Source organism: Ctenocephalides felis, unplaced genomic scaffold, assembly GCF_003426905.1.
Source record: "Ctenocephalides felis isolate EL2017-DRISC unplaced genomic scaffold, ASM342690v1 CF-g0.4_SCAFFOLD_00845, whole genome shotgun sequence".
Taxonomy (NCBI): Eukaryota; Metazoa; Arthropoda; class Insecta; order Siphonaptera; family Pulicidae; genus Ctenocephalides; species Ctenocephalides felis.
In genome coordinates this window covers 37,681,080-37,702,448 of record NW_020536999.1, presented here as the reverse complement: position 1 = coordinate 37,702,448, position 21,369 = coordinate 37,681,080, and the positions used below count along the sequence as shown (strand labels likewise).

Genomic DNA, 21,369 nt, shown 5'->3' with positions numbered 1-21,369 from the left:
GTTAATCTTTTTAAAAAAAATTTTTTTTTGTTACAGGAAGTTCCAGCAATTTGCCTTAAGGCGCAATGCCACGCGGCCCACTAGTTATCATATATATTTTGGAGACAATATGTTAACACCGTGACTCAAGACTTTTTGCCAATATTCAACTTAACCACTGGGATGACAGATATAATAGTAAGTACTCTATTACATATTTTTACGAATTTCTCTCATACAGTATATATAAAGTTTTGTGAAGCACAACCACAACTCTATAATACTTTGTTATCAATTTTATTCCCCAATTAAATTAACCAATCAACCTTTTTATTGCTGCCTGAAAAATTAATAATTTAATATCCGTTGCGTCGCACGCTGAACCTCCACCACTCGGACTCAAACTTTTCTCGAAGCTAAAAAAAAAACAGATAAAGAAACGAAAAGAATAAAAAAAAACAATTTCAACCCCGAAAAACTGTGGCATTCGTCGAAATGTGCTTTGTTCAGTCGATCGTACGTAATACTCTAGAATATAAATTCACCGTCCAATGAAATGCCTCCTCTACAACCGCCCTACGCTGTGTCTTTCCGTGCGCGTCTAATATGCCGATCTGAAGAAATAGGGAAGCTGGAAGGAAGAACTTTTATTTATTTACTATTAGATTCTTATTGCAATAAGTACAGAACTCAAAATAAACTAGTAGTGCTGGAACTTCCCATAACGCAATTAAACGTTGGCGAAATCAAAAAAATCAATTATTAATAAAAATGTATATTTGTAAGCTACATTTGTTTTAAATATTTGAAAATTTATTATAATATAAATGCTTACATTTGGGCGAGCACCTATATCTGTGTTTATCTACAAGAACTAAAACCAAATAAGCACCGTCGACACAGCCAATATGTTTTTTGAATCACTCCAATCGGATGCGACGCACTCTCAAAAACTGCTATTCTTTGTATTTTTTGTTCAGTATCTCCGAAACCGCTGTACCTATCGTCGCAAAAATGCAATCAACAATTTGAATCGATTGTTATCTGAATCATTCTAATCGGATGTGAAAATCTGGTAGTTCTTGCGCTTTTTGCTCCGTATCTCAGGAACGGATGGACCTGCTTTCGCCTAAATCTGACAAGACAAGTCGAGTGTTTTCTAAATCATTCAAATCGGTAGATCAGTGCTCTCGATATCCTGGACGAAAACTTGTATCCAAACATAAGCACACACATACATACATAAATTTTTTGTAAGGTATGCCAAAACATTCAGACACCTCTGAAAGGTATAGATATTTAAAAAAAATCATTTTCATACTTAACTAACCCTACGAAAAGTTAATGAATTTGAAGCACTGTAAACTTGTCCAGATTAAAAAGAAATTTGATATATTCTTTTTTAAATGATTTTTTATTACTATCTTTATTAGTTTGGAAATTTAATTTAGAAGATATCTTTATTAGTTTGGAAATTTATGTAAACACTTGTTTGCAATCTAGGCAATAATTTTGTTGCCATTATCAAAGAATATGATCCTAAAAAATAAGCAATGTTTCATGCTTTATCATTAGGAAGGATATCAGAAGATATAAAAGAGAAACATTAAAAATTTTCAAATCCATTCGTATAACGTTTAGGGTATTTGTTATCGTTATTTCTAATATATTAAAATTTAATTTATGTTAATATGACTGTATGATTAACATAACTATTGGCTAACTTCTAAATTCATAGTATTTTATCAATGCACTATTGCATTATATTATTATATCAGAAGTCAAACGTCCAAGTCAAACTTGGTGCAAACAAAGTTATCGAACGTCAAACATTGTTATTATTGAAAGAACATTTATTTATATATATATATATATATATATATATATAATATATATAAGTTTCCTAAATTACATGATATTTGTTTTACATGGCTCAATTATTTTATATAAATATCTTTACTTAACATAGGATATATTTATTTAAACATAGTTCTGAAACTCAATTTAGAAACTATTATTTTTTTAAATATAATTTAATTATATTATTATTGTATTATTTAATTATTGTTTATAATAATCAATGACACAATGAAAATGGAAGTTATAGAATGAAACTTCTGTTTATTGCAGGGATAAATAAATATAAACTTGATAAAAAATATATAAACTGGTTTACAAATTGTTCATCAGATCTCGTTCTATTACTGCAGCAATGCAATATATAACTTTGCGACAGGGCCACACGTTTCGGAAATGATATTAAACTTGTATTATTTCATACAATGAGTCACTTTTTGATGTGATAAATTATTTTTTATTATATATACATGAAATTGTTTGGGCGTTGTGAAGATATATTAAATTACTTATTGTACGAAATTTATTTATCGTACTGCAATTCATCACATATATGGATGCTATTGTAATAGGAAATAAGAATAATCTCAAGTAATTTACATACTCATATTTTTTCACGGACAGTTACATGTGGTAATAATATATATTAATCAAAGAAATAACATTTTCCTCATTTTTTTAAACCAAATAAATGTCTTACAAAAATTGGAAAAAATATATTTCTTTATGCAATTCTTCCATTTCTTTGCAATGACATGTAGTATTTGAACAAAATTTAGCAAAATTATAAAGTACTAATAGTTTAGATTTTCATACATATTTGTATACATAATTGTCAAAAATTTTATATCCTTCAGTTTCAAGATTATTCACTTAATCACATGTGTAACAGCAGATTATTAACGTTATTAACAAATTATAAAACGTTATATATGAAATTGTTTTTATTTTTTTATGATTATTGTGATGCATTTAAAAAACATTTTTTCTAATAATATTTTTTTTATTATTTACACGTTTCGTCCACTTAATGCTTGCATAGTATGCATATACTTCTATAATATGCAAATTTATAAATGCTTGAGAAAGCTATATAAATTTTTCTTCGTTATCTGAAAGCTTCATTTTGTGGCATACTCGTTACAATAAATATCACCTTATAGAATTAAGTTCGAATTTTTTTATTTCCTAATAGTTGAATTTTTTTAAAAAGTCATTGCAATAATAAATGTACCTACCAATTACTTCCAAATAATATTCAAAAATCTATCCTAACGTTGCTTACAACAACATTTTTAATGCAATTCTTTAATTGATATTCTAATAGAAATTTAAATATTAAAGATAAAAATAAAGCCAATGATAAACAGTAAAAAATGTATAGAATCACTACAGGGAGTGATTTTTGGCTAAGACACTTCTAGGTCAACATATATTAATTTTTTATTTAATATTTTTATTTGTAACTAAATAGCAAAATAGTTGTTAATAATACTTAGTTATTGGCAGAATTATTTATTATTTATATTTTTTATTAAATGGTTCATTGAGAACTAATACATTGAGAACTGGTCGTAGTAACTTATTTAGTTGATCTGCAATATTTAATATATCAGTTTTTATTTGATGTATATGAGCTTTCATGCTTAATTACTTTATCTTATTTTACAAGCCCTTATAGTTTGCAAAATAGTGATACCACTATTCACTTTACCTCACATTTGTCTAAATTGCATACATTTTTCCAAAAACCAAAACCATCAATTACATTTTTTAGTGATGTCACTAGTAATGTACATAGTTCTACTTCCAGACTATTTCAATTTTTTGCCACTATTTGTTTATTCTTTCATAAGTTTTGGACGCACCCTCTTCCCTGTGACTCTGAGTGGAGTTCGGACTAAATCAACTGGACAATTGATAGGACGGTTAAACGCGCTTCATTGACTCCTCCACGATCTTTCAAAGACCTACTCAATTTATATGTATATAGTTTCTGCAGAAGTAAATTCTGGGGAGAGGTGATCAAATTGGATTAAAGCCTTGCACGGGCCAATAGAGCACTGCATTCTTTTCAACAAGAAGTTAAAAATTGAGTACACAAAGTATGCTTTTTTATAACTAAATTTTTACATATTTTACTTTACTAACATAAACAAATATGTTAAATGATTTCAACAGTGATTGAATTTTGTGAAATAGCTTAGTAAAATTAAAATTTATAAATACACATACAAGCGGATTTATATTGGAAATTTATAAATTTCCAATATAAATGCGCTTGTATGTGTAGCAAATAGGGTTCATACAAAAACCGACATTTCAGAAAACCGGTTTTCGAATTTTAATTTTACTAAAAAACCGGTTTTAACCGGTTTTCGAATTTTATATAAAAAATACATTTTTGCTGTATATTATCCGATTATCCTGTAATTTATCCGCAAATTTAGTGTAATTTAGAGCAGTATTTGGTTGAATTTATTTATTGTTCAATTTCATAGATAGTAAACAAAATTATTTTAATTTTAATTAGTAGAACTGAAAAATAATAGTTTATCTTGATTAAATAATTTTGAAAATAATTATTCGTTATATATGCATCATTTTCACATATAAGAATGAAAATATTTTTATGATAGTGAAAGGAAAGTTTTGAATAAATAAAAAATAATACATTTTAAAATAAAAAACAGTCATTAAATTAAAAAATATAAAAAAATATTAGATACATGTTGATACATACTTGTTAATATCAATTTTAGTTTTAAAAACAATTAAGCTAATACCCGAAGTATTCTCTGTTCCAAGCAATTTTAATTAATTAATTTTAAACATTCTAATTGTTATTTTATTTAATAAAATATGATTTTGAAAAACTGAAAACGTCTATCGAATTGCTACTTAGACGTATATTTTGTTTGCACACAAAATTTCCTGAAATAAAAAATACTCTCATACTTGCGACCAAATAATGCTTAATTGTTTTTAGAGCCTGATATAATAATTCTAAGTTTTTTGTTCTTTAATTTGTGGCTTCTAGAGTTTATAACTCTTTTTTTTTAAGTTTGAGTAGAGAATGTTACTTCTTCAAGAAGAAGTCGATTGCAGACTGAAAATATATCAAATGCTATTGAACCGATATGATTCCAAAATCAAAACGCTCTCTTCTTAATTTATTTGGATATATTTGTCATTTTCCATTTATACAGTGAAAACCGATTTTTTTTTACTAAAAAACCGGTTTTCGAATTCCATAATTTTCGCCAAAAAACCGGTTTTTGAAAACCGACAAACCCTAGTAGCAAATCATTAAATTGTAAAAAGTAATAGTTGAACAAAGAATTTTCAATTTTATTATTGAATACATATAGGCATATACGTATATTTAAATTTTTTAATAATACTATAAATATGAAATATTAAATATATTTCAATAATAATTTAGCTCAATTTTTTCCCTTTTAGCAGTAGTTTTGCCTAAATCCTTTGTTACTCTGCCAGTTTCACTACTCGTGGATTTTGAAATGAATTCTTTATGTTCTCGTTGAAAATAGGTTCTTGCTATTATGTAACATTATCAAATACTCTATAATTCAATTTATTACAATTACATATAATACATATTTCAATACTAATATTACTGATTTTTTTGTTTTTAATATGTAGTAGTTTTACCTAAATTTCTTTGCTACTCTGCCAGTGGTGGTCTAAAAAAAAATTATATTTAAATAGAGGTCGAATTAATATTTTGTATTTGTAACTAAATAGCAAAACTGTCGTTAATAGTATTGGCACAACTATCTAAGTTTTTTTTTTCATTTGTAACAGCAATCAGAACTACGTGTTCTGTGATCTGTATTTGCTAATTTACAATTTCAAACTGTTATTTTTTCAACAGCAACTTCAAACCAACTTTAGTGGTTAAACCATTTCTAATGGTAAACCACCCGTTTTCGATATTACCTTGTTGGTACTATATGTTACATATGTGTATCCAATATTGTTGACTTATATGTGATGCAATATTCTCGTGATAGGCAATTTTCATTTGAAATTATAATTGAGATCTATTATGATATATATTACTTTATGTCGAGCTTGGCTGAGGTTGGAATCGAGCCCGGGACTAGTTTGAACTGCACTGTTGACCCATTGAATATTCAATCCACTTATTATCTGTATATAATATATCCAACTCTACAAAATATTATTAAAATAAGTTAATATTAATGATTGAGATCGAGACGATTGCACATTGCCATAACAATCCTTAAGGTACGTAGTAAATAGCAACATGAGACTTATCACTGAAATATTGAGGCTTCACTTTATGAATTTAACACAAAATAGTAATTATTATTATAACAACTCTGTTGTTATTCAATGTCTTCTAAATATAGTATAGAGATAATATTGACAAATTAGCATCGTCTCGAGGTCCTGAGGACTAATAACGCCGCTTCGTTACCTCTGACCTGGCGGTTCCCGTCCCGCTCGGCCGCCTTGATGTTTCACCTAGAATGATAACGGACTCCACTTGTTTGGCAGTCAGTCAATAACAAACGGAGGAGTTAATAATTCCTTCCTCGTACTATACAGAATGTGACGGTTCGTTGGTTTTCACTTTAAGACAACACTACAAGAGCGGTGGTTCATAGATGAATCACCCACAGCTCCGAGAGAAATAATGCTTATGGTAAGCAGGTCGACAGTAAAGGAATTATTCAAAAATCTGCAATGAATTTATAATGAATAAGAATTCATATTTGTATAAAAATCTCAATTAATATATACAAAGCCTTTCTGGGAACCATTGCAGACTAATAAGATATCAAATGCTACGGAACCGATATAATTTCAAGAATCAAAATGCTTTCATATATATTTTATATTTGGCTATATTTGTCATTTTCCATTTATACAGTGAAAACTGATTTTTTTCACTAAAAAACCGGTTTTCGAATTCCATAATTTTCACCAAAATTAATTAGTTTAATTATTCTTTAGCAAAACCAAGATATGTTAAGAATCACTGTTTAGTTGTACTGTACAACTTCTACAAACTCCTTAATTACTGAAACTTTGGAGTTTTTTTTTTAGTTTGTGGTTTGTTTTTGTTTCAATTTATACTTACATTGGTGTATTAATTAATTAATTAAAAAATATAATATTATTAATAATCAAATTAATTTTGTGCCAAAATAACAGCAAAATTCTAAATCAAAGCAACCTATAATATTATAGATAGAAAAACTAAAAATATACTAAATTGCGTAAGGGCACAGTTCTACAATATTTTTATGTTTTTGTTATTTTTAACTTGCATTAGGATATTATCGCAGACAATACGAAAATAACTATTTTTTAATATTTATACGTTTTAAAATTCTCTGAACATTTAGCTAACATTAGAAAAAATGTATGTGTGTGTATGCATGTATGTATATGTGTGTATGCATGTATGTATGTGTGTATGTGTGTGTGTGGATACAATTTTTCGTCAACGATTTCGAAAACACTTCGATTCCAATTGATTAGGAGTCGTGCTGATTAGTTTTTGGCGAAGGCAGGTCCAGTGATTTCCAAAAGTGCCAAAAATGGTAATTCAGTTTTTGAGAGAACGAGACGTCCGATCCCATTCAAAAAACATTTAACTTGTATTGACAAAATGAAGGACTGTCTAAATTTTTGGGAAGGCAGATTCAGCGGTTTCGAAAACCTAATAAAAAAGTAAAACAATGTCGTTTCTCGGTCAAAAATGATCATTAAACATACGCACAACATTCTATTAATAAGTACAAATTTAATTTGCATTTTTATGGGTTTGTCTCTGAAATAGCTAAGCAGCGCGAAATTCAAACTAGTCAATTTTTTTCAAAACTCTCACAAGTCTATTTTTTTTAAGTTTTCAAAAAAATTTAAAGTTTTTTTTAAACAAAATTATTTTCGGTGCGAGAGTTTGCAGCAATTTGCCGTAAAGGCACTATGTCATACCAGTTTTATTCATAAGACTTTGTTATTTAAAGTACAAAAAAATTTAAAAACTACATCAAGTGATGCAGTTCTTTTCATAGATAATTGTACTTTAAATCAATAATTGTACAAAAAGGAAAACGGAAAATGAGAACATTTTTATTTGGACAATTATAACATCGCACAACAGAACGTGATGGCATAAAAATATATTAAGTGCAGAATGAAAATAAATTCATATCTAATTTATATCATAACTATACCCTTTTTTACCATCGATCAGGATTGCCCGTACCATTAGCAGTATTTAGTAACGTCCAATTCCTAGTTCTAACCTCACATAGAAAGATTATGTTAAAAATGAATTTCATGAAAACAAATAACATTTTTCTCAATATTTTTGTTAGCTTTTTATTTCTTTTTACCAGCTCTGAGATTATTTGTATTGTAGAATAGCTCACGTAGCATCTGATGAATGCCGACTGACAGTGCAACCAGAGAGACGACTAACAAGGATGCAAAAAAGAAAACGTGGCAAATTCAAATGCATGCAAAAGATTTCTTATTGTCGGTCTTGATTTCTGAAATTTCTGTACAATACCCACAAAATGCAGAAAGATTAATAGTACTAAAATTAAATAGTAGTAAAGTTAATAATCGTTTTAGTGATAATCAACTGGAATTAAACCATATTTTTTTTACATTTTATTAATTTACTTTAAAATAATTAGTTCTGATAAAGCGCAGACATTAATTGAGTTCTTGGTTTTAGTAAATAATGTTGCACTTTGAGGGCATCGATTTTAATAATATTATTTAAAAATGTAACCTAAAAAGTACAAGTTCAAATAGATAAAATTTATTTGAATATTACCTATTTTTCGTAATAAATTTCTTACAGTATATTCGTTACATTATATTAGTATAACAAATAATACATAAATTCTATCAAAATAATTAATAACTTATTATAACTGCAGCATTTCACACGTCTATATTGTTGAAAACATATGAAATATACCCAGAATTTAATATGATAGAACAATGTATGATTATCGCAAATCAATTTTCCTATTCATACAAATTGTATTGATTTCATCCGTAAATATAAACTTTCTCTTCTAAATCTTCATAATAAAGACTACAATATAACTTATTAATTTCATCAGAACATATAATTGGCTACTTAGTTTGATTTCTAGTATTTCTAGCATTTTGTTTGGAATATATCCATTATGCCCAAACATCTATAATATATCTATAATATATAATATTCAACATAAGTTAGTATTTAATAATCGTAACCAAACATCTATAAATTGCATCAAATTCTTTAGCAAATGCTGTTCGGACGTCTTTTCGTTTTATTATATTGACCATGAAGGTGACAAACTTCAGGGCATTAAGCTTTACAAGGAATGGTCGCTACCCCTGGTAGAGGGGGTAGCAAAGTGTTTGAATTGAACAAGTTGTTCACTTCAAAAAGTAAAGTCCGCTTAACATCATGTAAATAACCATTAAAAATAAATATATCTTTTTTTATTATAACTTAGTAACAAATCAGTGATTGTAATTAGAACTGCAACAAATACATAATATACTAACAAATCAGTGTTTAATACAGTCCACAGCTACAAGGGTTAAATTATAACCCAACAACCTGAATAATCGAAGAAGAGTTTTAATAAATTCTATAACTACGTAACGTAAAGTACCAACGCAAATATCCACATTTTTCATAATAATGCTCTTACAGAATATACAATATAATTTAAGAATTTTATCAAAATCCGTATTTATTGATTAATTACTGTAATTCCTTGTATTTTAAAAATTCATATTGTTTAAATTATGTTTGAAATATATTCAATATGTACGAAATATTTTTTTTTCTTTTTTTTCTATCTCTATTAGCAGCAATCAGAATACAAAGTATTCTATGAGCTATTGTGATAAATTTAACATATACACAAACATGCATACGTACATGCACACAAACTTACTCACACGCACATTAACAAAAAAAGAAAATATATAATAGTAATCACTTCAGCAAGTGGTATACTAATTGGCTCAGGTCCTTCGGCCATTTACTGGAAAACTACATATTCTATGATCTAATGTGATGAAATTATCATATACACTGACATACGATGTTTTATTATATTAAGTGTTAAGCATATTTAACACAAGTAAATAAAATAATATCTATTCCGACACATCTCTAACTCTGCGCATCTTTCATAAATATAAACTAAAATATTCACATTTTTCTATAATATTCACATTACATACATCACACATAAGAAATTTTATTGATATTGATATGAACTAATATAATTGATTGGCTACTTATTATAATTTCTAGTATTCTAGAAGAACATATTGTTGTTTGCAAATGCATAATAATTTATTACATGCAAGTTCCTGATTGTTGTTTGTAAAATATCTAATATGCTAAAAACGCGTGGCCATAGAACCATGCTAACACAAGTGTACATTTCAATCTGAAAATTGCATCAGATTCTTCCACAAATACAAATTTCCTCTTCTAAATCTTCATATTGAACAAATATCTTTAAGCCGTGTTGGTACGCTTGGTCAGGCACGCGTCTCCTTCAAGTATCCCCGCTTTGCATTATAAATATGATGTCCATTTTCATAGTTTTATCAAGGAGCTTTATCTGTTTCCAGTCGATACATAAACCCATTCGGTGTCGTAAATAAAAATTGAATCTCAAAATCCGCATGAGAATAGCGGCAGGATAGATGCATTATTCTTTTATTGCCATTACTGTAATATATCTTGTTTATACTTATATTCTTTCAGTTATAGAAGCCGAGTGTGCAACGCCTAAACATATGTGCGTTTAGGTTTTTCTTAAATATTTATGGGAATGTATTATATTTTTAAAAGACGCTTACGAAATGCAAAGTGGCCTGTTCAAAGTGTTGATAAAAACTTAGGTTTTCTTGAGATTTTGAATATGCATCATCGAGTTGTAAAAAATGACTAAAATAAAAATTCGTGCCCAAAAATGCTTTTACACGTCGTTTCTCTGTACACAATTTATGCATTTATACAGCTAGGATCTATATTCTGAAATATACCTCAACTTGTCATCTACAAATTTTCGATTTCATATTACATTTCTTAGCCAATATTTTAATACAAGATCTAATAATTTACCGTTCATTTATGCTGTTTTCTCCTATTTTTGATTATTTTTTGAAACTTGGCATAAGCACCTGTAAGTTTATCTTTATACACCGTGATAGTAACAAAATTTGATTTATACGAATTACTTACAAAATCTATGAATGAATTTATCAGTTTTAAAACTATAAACTATCCAATTGAATAATGGAACAATCTCTTTTTTTGTCATTTCCCAATTAGGGAAACCCATTTATTATATATTTATTATTGACTGCATATCCCACTCAAAATATTATGTAAAATTTTTCAGGTTTATTTGGTATATTTTGTTCGCACATACATTTTGACGGAAACAACACCCAAAATAACATTACTTTCTACCGGTCAAATTGACTTACCGCGGTTATTAGGCTATATAGCATTTTTTTTTAATGGAAAAAACAACTAAAATCGAAGAGTGAAGAAAATATCATTAATATGTTTTAATAATTGCTATATAGTTTGAGAATGGTTTTTAACGTTTAAAAATGTCTAATTTATATACAAAGTTTGAAGCGGTCATTTTGACCGGCGTTGGTAGGTTTAGTGTTAACATTGTCTTTTGTTATTACTATTAGTATGGAAAATTTATGGTTGCTAATGTTGTTCAAAATATAATATTAACTTAATCACAGATAGGCAAATGATAGATCGATTGGATAGATTGTCTTCTAATAAGCATCGTTCAGAACACTTAATAGTTCTGATTGCTGTTGAAAAAAATCGTTAAAAATATTGAATCAAAATATCTCTCTTCTTACAAAAAAACATTCGTAATGTTTTAGTTAAGTTACAAATGGCTATTACAAGACAACCCAAAAGTTATCCGAACATGCAGTATTTTGATCTTAATTATTTCTGCAGTAATGGTTCGAAATGTTATTTCAAATTGACAAATTGTCCATTGCAAAATATTCTATTAGAAAGATATCTAATTCTATCCTAAAAAGATTATTCAGAATGAAAAAACAGCAATATCTATTCAAGCTTACCTACGGACCTACATATGTGTAGAATAATTATATATTACTAATTGAGGTATTAAAGTATACAGTTCATATAAAGAAATGTAAAACAAAATGTTTCAAATCCATTAAATTTTATAAACACCGATTTTATTCTTAAGAAAATAAATCAGGAATTCCAGCAGCTTGTCCTATAACTTGCAGTTCGAGTAAATCTCAATAAATAATATTTAACACCAGTAGATTTTAAAGTTGGAATAACAATTTTTTTTATACAATATTGTCAAAGGATTTACTAGCTTTTATGCTAAATGAAGTGTAAGTTGAGAGGAAGCATTGCAAAAGTCCAGGCAGCCGTACACTTCATAGATAAATATGAGTCGTGCCGGATTTCGAAAGGGTTCGAACACATGATATCGTGTCTTTTATATGTCCATATAGTACTTTATCAATGACAAAGTGTGGAAAAATAGCACTCGATATTTGATACAACTATTTTCTGATTTATATGGTAAATAATTTAAGATTTTCAGAGGAAAATATCGAAACTTATGTTTCGAGTTCTAACAGAATTACATTGTTATTAAAATATTGAAAACTAAACCCCATTCCTATAATTTAGTAAAATATCTTTTATATATATATATATATATATATATATATATATACTAACTGACCCAACACACTTTGTCGTACACTTCAACCCATGCTTTCAATGTCAACCAATGCTATGTTGTTTTTTGCAATTCTTTCCATTTATTTCTACGATATTATTGTAGTTTTATAATACATCACATCTTAAAAACTTCAAACCTTAACAAACTCCAAAAAGATTCATCAAAATTCGAATAATCATGTAGGAGTAGTTTGAATTCATACATCCGTACAGAGGAATTTTATATATAAGATATATAAAGTGTGTATGTGCGTATGTCTGTTAATTAATAATATAATAATATAAATCAATACCAATAATTAGGTTAAGATTTAAAAAAATATTGCCGTAAATATAGATACAGAACATTTTGTATAAGTTTTAATTTGGATTTTTCCGCGTGGTTATCATGCACCACAAGTATACAATTTACTTGAAAGAATCACAAACCATTGTATTTATTTAAAGTGAGTTCCAAGTAATCAAGAAAAGTGAAATTTTTGCTGACAAAGTTGCAACAACTTAAGTTACATAGTAAATTTTTTTGTATTATTTTACATAGTAAAATAATTATATTATTTTTTTGTATATAGTCCTAATTATTAGTAATAAGCGACTAAAGTAAAATAAGTGACTGTAATTTTCAATACAAATATATATATACATATATATATATATATATATATATATATATATATATATACTTACGAATATCAGTTTTTTTTTTAATTTTGAAACCCCAGTTCTATAAACAAAAAAATATTGCAAAAATTACTGCAATATATATATATATATATATATATATATATATATATATAACATAGCAATGTCAATAGAGATTTTTAGCAATGTGCTAATACCTACTAGGTTCTGTTATATAAGATAAGTATTTATTCCAATATTGACACTTCCACACTGGCGTCCTATTGTATTTCGTAAAATTGAATAATTTTAATTGTCATTTTATTTGAACTAACTTAAAAAAAGTGATACACCTAAAGTTATTGACACGTTTTCGAATTTATCCTCTTCCATCTTTGTTTTTGTAGCAACCCTTTCTGAGGAAACGCATGCAAAGATACCTCTTCGCACGAGCAGTATAAGACGTTGGACTATAAATCCTGGTGGAAAAAGCCATAAACGTTCAATGAAATTTACCTAGAGGATTCAATTTATATTCCATCGTGATGGAAATCGGCCCGGCGAATAACTTCTCCGCTTCCCCTCGTAAGTTATGAATGTTCTCAGAACGAATAACTTGCGCTTTGTGATAAAACTATAGGAGAACTCTCTGTAGTTTTCATTTTCAAGTGGCAATTGGAGAAGGATAAAACTTTTTTATATACTAAATTTTGCATTTTATTACGGATCATTGTTCAAAAATCACATGCCAAATGCATTTGTACTATGACGAAAAAATGTGATTTACAATTCTCCAAATATTAACACCAATGATGAACACTATTACAAACAAATTTAGTATGGAAGTATTCTGATTTTAATATATTTTTAAAGTTGATGGAACGGTCTGATTTTTTCATTAGCACAAAAAATATCAGTTTCGTTGAATATCATATTTAGATATTAGGTTGTATTTCTTGGAGTAGTGAATAATAAACTCTATGAATGAAAATTAAGTATTCATGATCAACATATGTGCAATACATACGGTTCTTCAATTTCTGAAACTCAATTTGAACTATTCAGTTCTAGCAAACAATTTAACGGCTATTTGTATAAATGTGCACCTGACTCAGATGATTAATATTTAAAGATGGTGTAATAGATAGTATGATACCATCGCAAATATTCCTATGCTGTTTTATTTAGGAGTCACGCACAAAATTAAACTTTGCGCTCCTCCATACTTCTGACCAAATATCAGAAATGAAATAATGCCGAATGCAAACACAATCCTTGATGTGCAGCAGAATCGCAATCAATTCGGATCTCTAAACAACATTCACGTAATCTGATGTGCAAACGAATTCACGCCCTCCGCTCCGTCAATATCTTAATTGCGGACCTGTCACGTCCACAGGTCAAACGGACGGCTTCGGGTTGACTCAGCGGTTATACCTCAAATTGAAGTGAATTTTGAGGTATCAGGGTAAAAAACTTATGATAAGGAAATATACTTGAACTAAATGCGGCCATCGTATCTGTCGCGGTTACAATTTTTGTTACTTTCGCTAATGAACCAGCCAAATTGAAGATCTGCTTTGTCAATAACTAAGGTGACCAAATTTTTTCAAGTCAAAACCGGAACGGTAATTTCTAGTTATGCCAATCCGGAACGGTGGAAAGGGGGGGGGGTGATAAGGTAGTGAATGCTAAAATTGCAAATGCAATAAAAATCCGTCTTTTTGAAATGAGCATTCTTTAAAAATCAGAATTACTGACTAAGAACTTTATTATTTGATTATATGTTATATTTTATCTTACATTTTTATCTCAAACTTATCATGAAATTTTGTTCAATTTTCTTTATAATTATTTAAAATATGCACCTATTCCAGGCAGTCAAGAAGTTTATTTTCATATTTTTGTTAATTTTTGTACAATTGAAAATAAAAGTTCAAAATTATGAATGTGAAAGGCAATTTTAATCCGCCATTTTCATATTAGCATAACGTACATGTTGTACATAACATTTTCGGCTATTTGATGGATACTAGTAATTTCATTATTAAGTAAGAGCGAAGATTCGTTTAGGTCTATACTTTTCAAAAACTGCTTTTAGAAAAACAAGGTGTACATCCGGGACCTTACTATAACATTAAATATCTCTATACATTGATGCAATATAAGCAGTCATCATTTTTGGGTGAAATTGTATGCAGTCTAAATGAATTGTTTTTGCAGTTGAGATCAATAAGTCTACACCCAGTATTCAAAATAAAATTCAAACATACTGCGCAATAATGGCAATTCTCTACAATGAGGTAACTCATGCCGTATGTAATTCCGTCGCTCTATTGAACCTCATCAAAAATAGTCTTTTCTCTAACATCTTTCTATATCATGTACCATATAAATATTTTCATCCAATGTCAATAAAACCAATTAATTATAAGTATAAACAATTAAGATGTTGGGATGTGGTGATTAGTATTTGCATTGAGGCGTGTGCCTTATAATACAACACAATGACGTTAGATTTCCATAGGTTTCTCTGTATGTCCCAGCTTGCTTGCATTGCTAACACTGCATTAGTTAAATAAATACTTTGCTTAAGGTAAACTTCCAACAGGGGTGCATTTGGGAAATAGAAGCACAATAGAAATTGACGAAATTGATGTTTAAGCTCTATATTATTATTCACTTTATATATAAGTTATGTAATATTCTTAAAAATTCCGAATGATCATCAGATAATTAGATAATCTTAGTACTATATAAAACCTTGGAGCCAATTCTCTGATAAACTGGCTTTGTTATGCTATCGATTTCTAATGTCGAGAAATTGCATGAAGTAGTCATAAACAAGCTATATTTTTATGTTCAATTAAGCGTCTTATCAATATCAACTTGTAAAACCTACCCAACAAATAGAACAAATGTCAGCAGAAACTTTAGTTTGACTTGTGTTATCTTACACATTGTCAACATTGTTGGTTGACAAAAACTTTATCAGTTCTTAGTTTCACCTTAATTATTAGTTTGTCAGTTCAACTATAATGTTGTTTGAATCACTCCAATCGATCACTCCGTTCTCTCAAAAATTGAATTACCATTTATGGCATTTTTAGCCCAGTATCCTTGGAATAGCTGGACCCTGCCTTTGCCAAAAACTAATCAACACGTCTCCTCATTCATTGAAATCGAAAGTTTTTTGAATCATTCAAATCGATTGATTCGTCTTCTCGAAATCGTCGATGATAAATTGTATCCGCACATATATACACACACCCGCACATACGTACACACACCCGCACATACGTACACACACATACAATTTTTATTTGTAAGGTATGCCAAAATGTTCAGATACCTTTGAAATGTAAAGATATATAAAAAATTTCATTTTCCATTTTTGCGATTACTATAACGTATCCTACGGGAATTTAATAAATTCTTAACAATAAGAATAATGTAAGAATTTTTTTCTAATGCAAAGATATTTTCTCTATAAATCTAAAAATCTATATACTAATCGCTAAGAGTCCTTCTTACATGTTTCAAAGCATTTTGATATTCCGAATTCTATATATTCTGTATATATGTAGGTCTAGCCTAATGACGTTTGCATGCAAACCTTGTATGATGTGTCGCCCTAAAACGGTCGGTCGACCCTTGTAATCACATCAAATATGAATTGTCCGTCAGGGTCGGAAAGGCTGACGAGATATTTGCACTGCAAATTTCACGCCTGATATTTTTCGCACAGATAACAATATTCTGATTTTTCAGTAAAATGTAGGAAGGGCATATAGGAAGTAGCGAGGGACGTATAAAATAAAAATTTATGTTTTTGTAGAAAATAAAACTAACTAGTTGAAAGCGGCGTTTTGCCTTGGGCAAGTTGCAAAAACTTCCCGATAGGCATAATAATTGACTTAATCAATTGAAATTGGGATTTAGACATTTAGACAAAATTTTCAAATGTTTATTTCGACAATAAAATTTTCGCTTTCAATTAAATCTCAACGATGCGATTTCCAATTGAATATAGTTAAACACATTTAAATTATCTGTAATTATATTAATTATATTCCACAGATACGTGCCCTAAAATTGTAGTTTATTATTCCACATTTTGATAAATTGGCAATGTTTGGCTTACCACTTCACAAAATCAACTTTTTTTTATTCACTGCAATTTTCAGAAATTTGTTCTGTTTTTTTGTACTGTTTTTATATTAGTCTTAGGTGCACTGCCCCATAATTGTATTCCATAGCACCAAATTGGTTTGAATAATAACTTTTGACACAAATATTGACTATGACATTTTTTCGAAGTTTGATGATTTTAAAAAAATCAGCAGTTAGTTACTATAAGTTTCATTGAATCTTCACCAAAAACTAATCTGGTCGATATATATATATATATATATATATATATATATATATATATATAGAAAAGCTAATAATATTATGCAACTTAATGCAATATTTATCTAAGAACAGGAGTAATCTATCATGATGGAATTGAAATTCCATTATATCCAGGTAGTTTCTGATAATATTGGCGAATGTATGCAAGTAAAGAGCTCTGAAAACTGACGCAATTCTGAAGCGCCCTCGTCCTTGCAAATGAGCTATATGTAAATGCATAAGCATTCTGATAGCAAACAGCAGAATAGGAGTAATTTAAGGAAAGAGCTGGGTTTCTAGTCTATAAAATTAAGTCACATAACTTTATACTGGAATTCAGAAAGTTTAGGATTCATACTGAAAGTAAAATAAATTTACTATCATGTAAAGAGTTTCAGCATTTTTAGGTAATCTTTTTCCTGGAGTTAATGGTTTTGGACTTTTTGAAATAGATAGTTTTTGTCTTTATTTGAGCAAATTATTATTATATTCTATCTTAACGTTTTTTTCTTTTTAAGTGTTTTAAGAAGAAAAAAAAGTGAAATTGTTATTTTCCATAGAACAACTAAATGAGTAACATGCAATGTAATATCAATTAGTAGTTAAGATGTAATTTCAATAAGTAGAATACAAATTACTTCAATAAACTTATGTTTATTACACGGCACAGATTTTTCATTGCTTTATTATTTGCACTGTAATTATACATGGTCTGTTCAAAAAGTACCCGGAATTACTAATAATTAAATTTCGCGGGTCTGGAGTGTCTGATTGTCAAAATTTTTTTTTTATTGTGTTGGTATACATGCCCCTAAAGTATGATGAAATATTCAGCTATATTCACTGTTTACTTTGTCTGTGGTAGTCGCTAAGGTTCGACGTGTTTTTCTGAGCTCGGCGATTTTTACAATGGAAGAATTGAAAAAGTCAAAGAATTTGTATTAAATTTTGCGTAAAAAATGAAATAAAGTGTTGCAAAGTGCAAAAATTCACCAGATATGGCTCCGTGTGACTTTTTCCTATTCCCAAAGTTGAAGAGACCCATGAAAGGACGGCGGTTTTCCTCGATTGAAGAAAATCGCCGAGAGTGCTCAAGGACATATCAAAAAGTGAATATCAAGGGTGCTTCGAAAATTGGAAAAAACGCTGGCATAAGTGTATTATATCTGGGGGGGACTACTTTGAAGGGGACCACATTAATGTAGACGAATAAATAAATATTTTTTTGAAAAAACGAAAATTACGAAAACTTTTTGAACAGACCTCGTATATAGGCAATGAGATAAAATATTCTTCCGATCCAGATATTTTTTATTAACTCAAGATTTGTACTAATATTTAACCTTAAAATATAATGACATATAACAATATGCTCCAAACGTTCGGTGACGTACGCACGTATAAAGTCACGCATGCAAAGAAGCCTCGCACAAATACGACGACCTATCATAATCGACCCGTATAGAAATGTCATTGAGAGCGAATGATGAATCATTGGCACTCGACCTTGCCGTAACGCACTTCCGTTGCATTTGTACGGATTTACACCCTAGTCACGCCTGAAGAAGTTTTACTTAAAAAATTATATAGGATTTTAAAAAATGTATGATTTAGAAATAATATTTTAAAGCGTAGTTTGAAGAAATAATTTCATCATTGATTTTTAAATCCTTACGATCTGGAACCTTTTTGATTTAGGTGCATTTCTCTTAATTTAATTAATATTTTCAATTATTACCAAGCTCTACGACTAATAGTAAAATAGCTGTATCTGTCTACAATTCTCCTAGAAATGCATACTATGGCTCATTTCATAGTCGAAATACGAACGCTCAAGTACGTCGCCAAGTTACTTAAACACATCAAATGTAAATCTTCACTGAATGCAGAATTGCATAATTAATTGGAATATTATGCATAAAGGAAAGAAATTGTAATCAAATGTCTAAACACATTTGTATATAAAAATATTATCTAATTAAATTAAATTAAATTAAAATAAATGAATCAACTTTGATTTTTTTCTATAACTTTAGAAACAAAATAATTTTTACTTGGATATATATATATATATATATATATATATATATATAAATTCTTTACATATGTAGTATGTAGAAGTTGGGGCAAAAATTCCTCCCTCGTGTAGCTACAGTTCTTGAAATGTGACAAAAAATACGTTTCATTAGGTAGTAATGAGCCTCTCGAATTGCACTACACAAAAGAAACTGAGATTGCTGTTGTAACCGAGATTTTGATTGTTCGAGCAGAACCAGGGGCTTTATTAGCCCACTCAGAAAGTATTTTTCTCTAAACTTGTAATTCAAAGATAGATAAAACTAGCTGTAAGTGGAATTCTGTCTTAAGGCAATTAGGGCATCGCGCCTTAAGGCAAATTGCTGGAACTTCCCGTACCAAAAATTATTATTTTTAACGATTAATGATTTGAAAAAATTTTACTTCAAAAAAATAGATTTTTGAGAAACTATAAATTTGACAAAAAATTACTTTTTTTTGAAAAAAAAATTTTTTTCATTTAAAAAAAAATATTTTTTTTTGAGAAAAAAATTTTTTTTTTTTAAAACAAAAAAATTTTTTGAAAAAAATGTTTTCTTCATTTTGACATAGTTTGGAAATTCTGAACTTTTTTTCAAAGCAGTCGCACTGCTTGAACTGCAAAGAGACGAAATGTCGAAGCTCGCAAGTGCCGCGTCGCCGTCTGACGCATAAGCATTGGTACGAAACCCATAGAAATGTAAAAAAAAATTATACTTATTGTTAAAATCTCTATAAAATATCTGATAATTTGATGTGCATATGTCTAATGACCATTTTTAACCGCCGAATGGCATTTTATTTTACTTTTTTCATTAGATCTCCGAAACCGCTAGACCTGCCTTCATGAAAATTTGATCAATTCTACATCTTGTCAATACAAGTAAAATGTTTTTTGAATTATTCAAATCGGACGCTCCGTTCTCTTAAAAACGAAGGTACCGTTTTTGGCACTTTTTGCCCCGTATCTTCGGAACGGCTAGACCTGCCTTCGCCAAAAACTAATCAGCACGTCTCCTTATCAATACGAATCGAATGTTTTTTGAATTATTCAAATCGGTTGATCCGTGTTCCCGAAATCGTCGACGAAAATTTGTATCCGCACATACATACACACACGTACATACATACATACATACATACATACATACATACATACATACATACATACATACATACATACATACATACACACACACACACACACACACACACACACACACATACATCAATTTTTTCTAAGGTATGCCAAAATGTTCAGAAACCTCTGAAACGTAAAGATATATAAAAATTTTCATTTTCGATTTTTTTGCGATTACTATAACTTGCCCTACGGGAAGTTAAAAAAAGATAATCTTATCTACCACATCATATGCAAGAAAATATTTGGAGATTCTGGTAGCTTTTTGTGATAATTAACTTTGAGTAATAATTATTGATTGTGTAATTGAAGAATGGTACTAATGCCAATATGTAATTTGAAAAATATTAAATATTAACTTAGAAATAAATATGCAATAAGAATAAAATAGCGTTTTCAGAGTTTTACTTTTATTTAAGAATATCTTGAAAATAAGACGATATTTAATATATCTTGAATAATACCCTAAATTTAAAACATTTATAGATCAAAATTACAAAAAAATTGA

General features: G+C 28.7%; 1 long non-coding RNA gene across 1 annotated transcript in view; it reads left to right on the top strand.

Annotated features, from left to right (window-relative positions):
• LOC113363996 overlaps positions 1-21,369 on the top strand; it is a 73,442-nt gene that overhangs the window by 29,678 nt on the left and 22,395 nt on the right. Inside the window, exon 3 of the long non-coding RNA XR_003366003.1 lies at positions 37-177. This is a non-coding gene — a long non-coding RNA (uncharacterized LOC113363996). The remainder of the gene's footprint in view (positions 1-36; positions 178-21,369) is intronic.